We start from the raw sequence: 10,404 nt of genomic DNA, 5'->3' as shown, positions 1-10,404 counted from the left end.
GAGCTTTATTTAGATATGCTTGGGTCGTCCTATGGAACATCAGGCCAGAAAATCACAATGATCGTGCACAACAAGCCCTAGAGGACTAACTAAAACGAACACCCTCTCTGACAAACTCAGATTCACCATCGTGATTCTATAGAATCACGTCACATCACTTCTTCCCATAATCATCCTGGAAGGCTAAAATCAATCCCAAAGTGCATCATGACCCAATATAAACCTTATCATAGTCAAACCCTCACTATCTTGACACTATGATTTTGGTGGCATTACAGTCGTGATTCTTCCATCTATAGAATCACACCAAAAAAACTAGGCTGAGACTCATCTTTTTTGAGCCCTAGGGATATTATATTCCTGGCATAGAAGGAATCACATGCCTTTTAGCACTTTCACCCGATGTGATTATATCATAATCACGACCATAAATAACATGATCTCACGACAACTGTTGTCGTGACCACAGTTAAGAGGAGTCAAGCAGGTACATTAGAAAGGAATCTACCTCGAACCCCTAATGGATCAGTGCCACGGCACAATCCTAAACCACACAGAGAGAGTGGGCAACAAGAAGCTATATTTCCTGTATCATTCCCCCACCTGTATGCAGTTGGTGAGACAATACAACAAAATACTACTTGCTTTATGCCGACCCAACCATTATTAACTTAAATGAGGAACTAACCTAGGGAGATTTAGCTCTTATACAACAAAATACTACTTACTATGTTGACCCAACCATTATTATGGATGTGTTCACACAACAAAATACTACTTACCACATTGACCCAACCATTATTATGGATGTGTTCACGGGGGACCTTAAACTTATCGAGGGTCAATCTATGTATATCTACCCCTTACACCTGATTGTTCTTAGCTTTTGATCATGGTGCTGGGGGTACTAATTAACTCTACTAACTTTAGAGAGGGGGAGGAGCCTATAGAACTAATGAAACCATATATCCCTAATTATTTTATCTCTCCTCTTCCTAAAATTTAGTAAAGTCAAAATTGGATGCTAATGCACGGGTGGGTAGAAGCTTGGGATGGAGACCTGCCATCAACACCTTCTCTTACATAATAGCAAACTATATCACCCTTATGGTATTCTCCTCCTTTTTGATCTTATTTGTGCATACTTATAATTTTTTTAACATTAGTTTATGACTTTGAACAAGTTCACATAGAGTATTCCACATTCCTCAAGGAAGAAGATTTGCATGCATTACATGATTTCTTTATCACAAAGAAACCACCGCCACCTTACAATGATGGAGATAGGTATAAAAGGGATGATGAAGAGGACAATACCTATCCACCAGTGTTTAGTCATATAACCTCTTACTTGTCTACTATTTATGATAACAAAAACAAGGATGAACTAACCCTCCATTAACTGAGAGAGATTTCCCAGACTCTTCCTTTGATTTGCCCACTAACACTCTCGCCCCCAAAGGCATGCCCAAGACTGCCACTTCATTTATAATTTTACTTCAAGGATAGCTCCTTTGATTCATTGAACCAATAGCAATAGTTTTTTACAATTTTCCATTCATGGCAAACAATTCCAGATCTCGCTGTCATAGCTACTGTCATGTTTTTCAAACTCATCATCCTTCTCATCAACCTTCATGATAATTATGTCCATAGTTACCACCACAAGGAAGGCATCTCAACAAAGGGCCCTTAAAAAGTGGCATTATATATTATTATCATTGCCTCTGCTACCTTCCCTCTTACATGCATACAACATTTGAAGACACGATTAACATGAATTTCTAGAGATCACTCTACTTCTTATGCCACACACTTCATGTCATCCAGATAAGAAAAAGTCATGTCATCCAAATAAGAAAAAGTCATGTCATCCAGATAAGAAAAAGTCACTCTACTTGTTATGCCGCACACTTCATGTCATCCCGATAAGAAAAAGTCACTACAAAGAATATTTGGGCCAGCGAGCCCTGCGAGACGGTGGCAGTAGTAGATTTTGAGGATGGAATGTGGATTAGGTAGGAGGGATGCTAACCCCATTTTGGGTCAACTTAGTATCTCTCCATTACTACGTACGAGAGATAGCACAATAAGTGTTATGAAATGTCACTCTAAACATTGTAATTATGAGAATGGCTGGCTATGCCACAAAAACTATGTAACTTGTAAGCATCTAGTTCATCTTTCATTAAGTTTTGGGTGCCCAAGTGTGAATGAGGGCCAAATGTATCAATAACATTACTCTTATAATGCAAGGGAAAATCCCCCTATCTCCTTACTCTCTTATGTGGTGTGAGAAAGAGAGAGTTGAGAGAAGAGAGCGCTACATTCTTGGTGCATGTTCCTCTTATGCTTGGATTCTTGAGGGTGAAAGTAGAGAGGAGTGAGTGTCCTTGTATGGATAATGGCAACCTCATGAGAGCGACAGCTTGAGAAGGAGGCAGGAGAGTGGTGCTCTCTGGCAAAGCTTGGATTTAACCAAGGTACGAGCTTAGATATACCAAGAAGTTCCCTACACGACAAGTTAAGATGAGCATTGTCCATTGCACTAGGAGAGGGATGGTGTAGCTAGTTTCTTTCCTAGTAACTTTGTAAGAAGTTTCTTCTGAGATAAATGGGCACAAGGCTCATAAGTTAATTAAATGTGATGTCCAGCTTCATTTCCTTGAGATCTATTGAGAGGTCATACTTAGCCTCCTTTACATTCCTTCGAGAAGTTGCTTCAAAACTTTATGGATGACCATCAGTATTCTTAAATTGTGCCGAAAATTATGGGGTGTCATCTACATCATGTTATCTATATCCTTCGGAATCACTTACTCATCTTTTTACTACCCGCTTCACCCCCTCTTCTTTTGCCATCTTGGCTTTCCCCTTGTTGACAAAAAGCAGAATGCACATGATTGTAGCCAAGCAGCTGTGCAAAATGGGGATTGACCAGGTGCTCCAAAGATGTGTCCTAGATCACGAGGAGGAGTAGGCCATACTCATAAAGGCACACTAAGGGATCAATGGTGCTCACTTTAGAGGTGACATCATAGGGCATAATATAGGACGCTGGTGGTCGACATCGCTAAAAGATACATGGGATTTTGCAAAGCAATGCGATGTGTATAAGAGATTAGGTCAACCGACTCATCAAATACCACATAATTAGATCCCACCATTAGAATCACTCATGAAATGGGGATTTGATTTTGTGGGTAAGGTAGATCCTATAGCTTAGCAAACTGGCAATCAATACATATTAGTGATAATAGACAACTGCACAAAATGGGTAGATGCCAAGGCTCTCACAGATAATGGTACCAAGTAAGTGGTTAAGTTTCTCTATGAGAACATTATGACCGTGTTTGGATGTCTGATGGAGTTAGTCAGTGATGATGAAAGAGGGTATTTCCTCAATGATGTAATATTAGAATTAACCACCAAGCACATGGTCATAATAAGTCCTTAGTGATGCAATATTAGAATTAACCACTAAGCACATGGTTATTCATAATAAGTCCACGGTGTACTACCATCAATAAATGTAATGGGCAAGCAGAATCCACCAATCAGGAATTACTGAAAATCCTCAACAAGATTATGAGGGAGCTAGCATCGATTGGAGTGGGATCAGAAGCTGCACTCTGCTCTATGGGCATTTAAAACAACCTACAAAGTCAGCACAAGGAAAACCCCTCTTTAGACTAGTTTTGGCCTTGAAGCGGCGGTTATCTCCATGAAATTCATAGTGCCAAGCATGCACATATAGTAACACAAAGAAATACTCTCCCCCGTCTAATCCAGCTCCTAGCATTGGAGGAGGATAGGCATAAAAGTGCCATCCTTACATAAATCATGTAGAGAAGAAGGAAGCCATGGGTAGACCAAAAAATCAAGTACAAAATCTTCCAAGAAGGAGACTGGGTGCTATTGTTTAACTCCATTAAAACGGGTCCATATCCTAGGAAGCTAAGGCTTAGATGGATAGGTCTATTTCAAATTGTGATTGTCCAAGGTCAGGGTACATTTTAACTGGCCTCTCTGGATGGTTAACATGTTTTGATTAAAGCCTTACTTTGGCAAAATAAAATCTAGCAGATATGTGTACAGCCATCAGTGGGCCAAATCCAACCTCTGAAGAAAATTTAGACTAGCCAAATCAGACCCATTATGATCCCCAATTAGCCTTATGTGATTGCAGAAAAGTTATAATGCAAGAGTAGACACAATAGTGAACAGCATAGTGCGAAGCATTGAAGTGATGTTAACGAGGTAAAAATAGTAAGAAACAAAGAAGGAATCAGCACATGCATTCTCTCCAAAATGCTAGCAAAATCATTCTATTTCCGGTGTACATGAGTTGGTAAGGAATTAGTATGGTCACATCTTGGGGCTGTCACATTTATTGGCAGGATATCTTGGCCTATTACCACATCCTCATTATATCAAAGGCAAAGCATTAGTTTGATCCCCTCGTTGAGCACAATCACCCCTCTGTATGCATCGAGGCATGATCTTTATCATGGAGGGTCACATCAACATCAAGGGAACCATATCATGAAGTGGTTTTGGCCTTGAAGCGATTTTATCCATGGAATTCATAGTGCCAAACATGCACATATAGTCGCACAAAGAGAGACTCTTCCCTGACCTAATCCATGCAGATTCTAGCATTGGAGGAGGATAGGCATAAAAGTGCCATCCTTTTACTAAAATCATGCAGAGAAGAAGGAAGCCATGGGTAGATTGAAACATCAAATGCAAAATCTTCCAAGAAGGAGACTAGATGCTATTGTTTAACTCCATAATATGTCCACATCCTAGGAAGCTAAGGCTCATATGGATAGGTCTATTTCCAATTGTGACTATCCAAGGTCAGGGTACATTTCAACTGGCCTCTCTCTGGATGGTTAACAGGTTTTGATTAAAGCCTTACTTTGGCAAAATAAAATCTAGCAGATCTGAGTACAGACATCAGTAGCCAAATCTAGACTCTAAAGAATATTTACACTAGCCAAATCAGACCCATTATGATCCCCAATTAACCTTATGTGATTGTACAAAAATTATAGTGCAAGAGTTGACACATTAGTGAATAGCATAGTGTGAAGCACCGAAGTGATATCGCCAAGGTAAAAAAATAGTAATAACAAAGAAGGAATTAGCACATGCATTCTCTCCAAAATGCTAGCAAAACCATTCTATTTCCGGTGTACATGAGCTGGCGAGGAATTAGTATGGTCACATCTTGGGGCTGTCACATTTATTGGCAAGATATCTTAGCCCACTTATTATCTTAAGGAAGAGTTTCACAAAGCTGCCATGTGGCAAGAATTTGGAGGTTCGAGAAGGGGAGGAGGAGGTTTGAGGAAGTTTGGGTAGCATTTGATTTTGGAAGCCTCAAAAGACGTGCGAAGCATGAGTTCCCAACTAGTTATATATCAAAGGAAAAACATTTCTTCGATCCCCTCATCCGGGAACAATCACCCCTTCGTATGCATTGAGGCTCGATCATTATCATGGAGGGTCACATCAACATCAAGGGAACCTTATCATGAAGCGGTTTTGACCTTGAAGTAGTTATCTCCATGGAATTAATACTGCCAAATATGTACATATATTAGCACAAAGAAAGACTCTCCCCCACACCTAATCCATGCACCTTCTAGCATCGGAGGAGGATAGGCATAAAAGTGCCATCCTTTTACAGAAATCACGTAGAGAAGAAGGAAGCTATGGGTAGACTGAAACATCAAGTGCAAAATCTTCTAAGAAGGAAACTAGGTACTATTGTTTAACTCCATAATGGGTCTGCATCCTAGGAAGCTAAGGCTTAGGTGGATAGTTCTATTTTGAATTGTGACTGTCCAAGGTCAGGTACGTTTCAACTTGCCTTTCTAGATGGTTAACATGTTTTGATTAAAGCCTTACTTTGGCAAAATAAAATCTAGCAGATCTGACTACAGCCATTAGTAGCCAAATCCAACCTCTAAAGAAAATTTAGACTAGCCAAATCAAACCCATTATGATCCCCAGTTAGCCTTATGGGATTGCATAAAAATTATAGTGCAGGTGTAGACACAATAGTGAATAGCATAGTGTAAAGCACCAAAGTGATGTCACTGAGGTAAAAATAGTAAGAAACAAAGAAGGAATCAGCACATGAATTCTCTCCAAAATGTTGGCAAAATCATTATATTTTATGTGTGCATGAGTTGGCGAGGAATTAGTATGGTCACATCTTGGGGTCGTCACATTTATTGCAGGATATCTTAGCATACTACCACACCCTCATTATATCAAAGGAAAAACATTGCTTCAATCCCCTCATCAGGCACAATCACCCCTCTATATGCACATCAAGGCACTCGATATGTATCATGGAGGGTCACATCAATATTAAGGGAATCATATCATGAAGGTGGTCCAGCACAATCCTCACTGCAAATGACTCCAATAGATGATACATAAAATCTCTTACTCCATTTGCTTTTGTGTGTTGCATTGCTCATCTTGTAAGTGCACTAGCTCTCGTCCTTCTACAAATACACTCACTTCAACCTAAAGTAGCTGCCAATGATGGTCAGAAAACAAGACCTCTTCCATATCAAAGAGGATGTCTTCAAATCCCCTAGCTCCAAGGAAGAAAACAAAAGTTGCAGCCACACGAATTAATCTGGGAGCTCACACTGGAGGTATCCGTATATAGCTTCTGGTGCTCCTGATGGAAGATATCAAGGCACTTATCCAATGTTGCTTGGCAGACCCTGGCTTCGCCAAGCACGGATCAAGCAAGATTGGGATGGCGGATATGATTATGATCCAGTGTGGTAAGAAAAAAATCAAGATCTCTATCACCAATAGGCGGAAGGTGGAAAAACCAGCCCGGCCCAAAGTCCGAAGGAGTCAACATGCTCGAAGGGGTAGACCTCGATGAGGAGGAGGAGTATCTCCAACAAAATGCTAATTTGATTAGCCTATTTGAGGTTGATGTAGTGTGGATAATGGACAAATATTGACCAAGCAGTCCACACAAGGATGAGTATCCCAAGGATCGGTCTACCCCACGGATGGAGGAACATAGTCTGAAAATAGCATAAGGTTTTTATGAGCCTTTGGTTGAGGAAGGCACTACTCCAAGCTTGTAGCAACTCATTGTAGCAGAAAAAGCTTATGTTGACAAAGATCTTAGGTACTCCAAGAGAGTCAAAGAGGATAAACTCATGGAAATGAACCGTGGAATTGATAATGACTCCAAAATGGTCTGGGTCAGTGCATGGACACTGAGTTCCAAGAAGAAGTCCAGGTGTTGCTCACTTCTTTCAAATATGTGTTTGTTTGGAGCTACACCAAGATGAAAGGGATTGACCCCAACTTTTACCAACACCGGATCAATCTAAAGGAAGATTTTATCCCTATTCGGCCAACAAAGATACCGGATGAACCCCGAATTATGCCAAAAGGGTGAAAGAAGAAATAGATAAGCTGCTACAAGTCGGACTCATATATCCAATCAACCAGGCAACACGGTTGTCCCTAATCGTAATAGTGCCGAAGAAAAATCAAAAGTTGAGAGTTTGTATGGATTACCAAAAGCTAAAACAAAAGTTGAGAGTTTGTATGGATTACCAAAAGCTAAATGCAGCAACCATCTCAGATCCTTTTCCCCTGCCATTCACAAATTCCATCATCCTTGATGATGTAGCAGGCCATGAGATGTATTCATTTCTAGATGGGTTTAGTGGATACAATCAAGTTCAAATGGCCTTAGAAGACCGGCACAAAATAGCTTTCATCACAAAATGGGGAGCTTTTGCATCAAATGCCATGACCTTTGGCCTCAAGAATGCTCCCGCTACATTTCAGTGCATGGTCTAGGAAATTTTTGCCAATTTTTTGACCTCCTTCATGCAAGTATTCATTGATGACTTTAGTGTTTTTGGTAAATCATCTCAACATTTGATGCATCTACTACAGCTGTGCTTGGCCAAATGTAGACTCTCCCGATTAAGTCTCAATCCAAAATGTGCCTTTGCTATCCAAAGCAGAATGCTACTAGGCCACATTATTTCCAAAGAAGGAATAGCAGTCGACCCAGCCAAGGTCAAGGTGATCTGGGAAGCCCCAAATTCAACAAATGAGAAAGAGCTAAGAAGATTTTTGGGACAAGTTAGATGGCACAACCGAATGCTCAGATACCTCGCCCATGTAGCAGCCCCTTTAAATCATAAAATGGTACAGATAAAAACACCTCTAACCAAGTAGTTAAGACAAGCAAATTTCAATTGGACAAAGGAATAGGACACCACATTCCGACATCTTAAGCTCATGCTGCTGTCAGAAGCACTGGTGGTCCAACCTCCAAACTGGGACTTGCCCTTTCATGTTTTTGTAGATGCCTCTGATGTCACAATTGGTAGTGTGCTGATGCAAGAGGCTGAGAAAAAATGGTTCCGCCCTATCTACTACGCTAGTCAAAGGCTCTCTAATGCTGAGCGGAACTACTCAACCACACACAGAGAAGCCCTTAGCATTATCTACTTAGTAATCAAGTTATGGCACTACCTATTGGGTAATAAATAAATTTACCTTTAATCTAGATCACTCTGCCTTGCTGTATTTGGTAGATAAGCAGAGCATAGCAAGAAAGCTAGATAGATGGATATTACTACTCCAAGAGTTTGAGTTCACGATAGTGGTAGATTATTTATCCTGCCTTGAGTCTGGAGGAGTCCCAATCGGAGTGGTAGATGACCTACCGGATGCACTATTCACGACTGATACAGTCAGCCCCATCCCCCACCAGACATGGTATGATGAAATGCTAACATTCATTGCCACAGGCCTGATGGAGGATAATCTTTCTAGAGATTAGTGGAAGTGGATTGCAATGTGCAACCGGTACTTTCAAGTCATAGCTGGCCAACTGTACAAGAAAGGAATCGACCAAGTCCTCTGGAGGTGTATCCCACCACATGAGCAAGAAGTTGTCCTCAGAGAAGCTCATCAAGGAATCAGTGGAGGACACTTCGCGGAGGAAATCATCAGGAGGAAAATCCTCCAAGCAAGACTCTAGTGGCCAATAGTACTTGGTGATTCCTACAAATGGGCCAAATAGTGTGACGTATGCCAACGTCTCAGCCAGCCAACAGATAGAGATAGGATGCCACATAACCCAATCCTTCCCCTAGAACCATTCCAGAAATGGGGCCTTGACTTTGTTCGCCCATTTAAGTCCCCATCTCGTTTCACTAGTCTCATAAGTATATCCTGGTAGCAACACACTACAACACCAAATGGGTAGAAGCCCATCCTCTATAGGATAATATGGCACAATAAATTGCCAAATTCCTATATGAGATGACAATCACTCATTTCAAATGTCCGATCGAGTTGATTAGTGACCAAGGCAAGCACTGTGTCAATGATGTCATCAAAGAACTGGTCACCCAACATCTTATCATTCATACATGCTCCACATTGTACTATCTGCAAGCCAACAGTCACGCCGAATCAACCAACAAGATCCTCAAGAAAATCCTCACAAAGTTGGTCAATCAAAATCACAATAACTGGGATGAAAAGCTTTACTCAGCTTTATGGGCATTCCACATAGCCTATAAAATCTCGACCGGAATGACCCCGTTCAAACTAGTATATGGCACTGAGGCAATCGTACCCATGGAATTCCTAGTGCCAAGTCTTTGCATTGCTATTGCAGAAAAGCTAAGCCCGGAAGAGTTCCTTCAGCATCGCCTGGACTAGCTCCTTGCACTGGATGAAGCTCGCTTCAAAAGTTTCTACATCACCACCACAATCATTCAGAAAAGAAGAAAGAAATAGATTGACCGTCACTCCAAATTCTAGATGTTCAAAGAAGAAGATCTAGTCCTCCTACTTCAGTCTCGTATGGGTCCACATCACGGAAAACTGAAGCTCTAGTGGATAGGACCATTCTGGATTGTGGAAAAGTTCTATGACGAAACTTTCCTTCTCGGCATGCTCAATGGTGAATGTTTTCAAAAGCCAGTCAACAGCTATCGCCTGCAACCCTCCCACACGCTGATGCCACCAAATCCATTCATTAAGGTGACAGACCCACCAATCCACTACATGAGCATCCATCACCATCATGGTAACGCCCCTCTCCAAACAATCATGGAAGATTCGCCTCAAGTGCTCAGCAACATGATGTAGTCTAAAAAAAATCTTCAATCATTGCGCGCCAATGCTACATGGTAACTCTTTTTAAACCCCCCTAAATTTAACTAATATGGGAGTATCTATCTGTTTGAATGTAGCACCCCTTCTTGCCCCAAGCCATAACCCTTCACCTGCATTGACCTTCTACACTTTCTCTCACCTTACACATGTTCTACATATAGCCATGAAGAACACCATATACATACCCAAAGC

Source organism: Cibotium barometz, chromosome 28 (genome assembly GCF_041138505.1).
Source record: "Cibotium barometz isolate CiBa-2024 chromosome 28, ASM4113850v1, whole genome shotgun sequence".
Classification (NCBI taxonomy): domain Eukaryota; kingdom Viridiplantae; phylum Streptophyta; class Polypodiopsida; order Cyatheales; family Cibotiaceae; genus Cibotium; species Cibotium barometz.
This window is presented reverse-complemented; position numbering follows the sequence as displayed.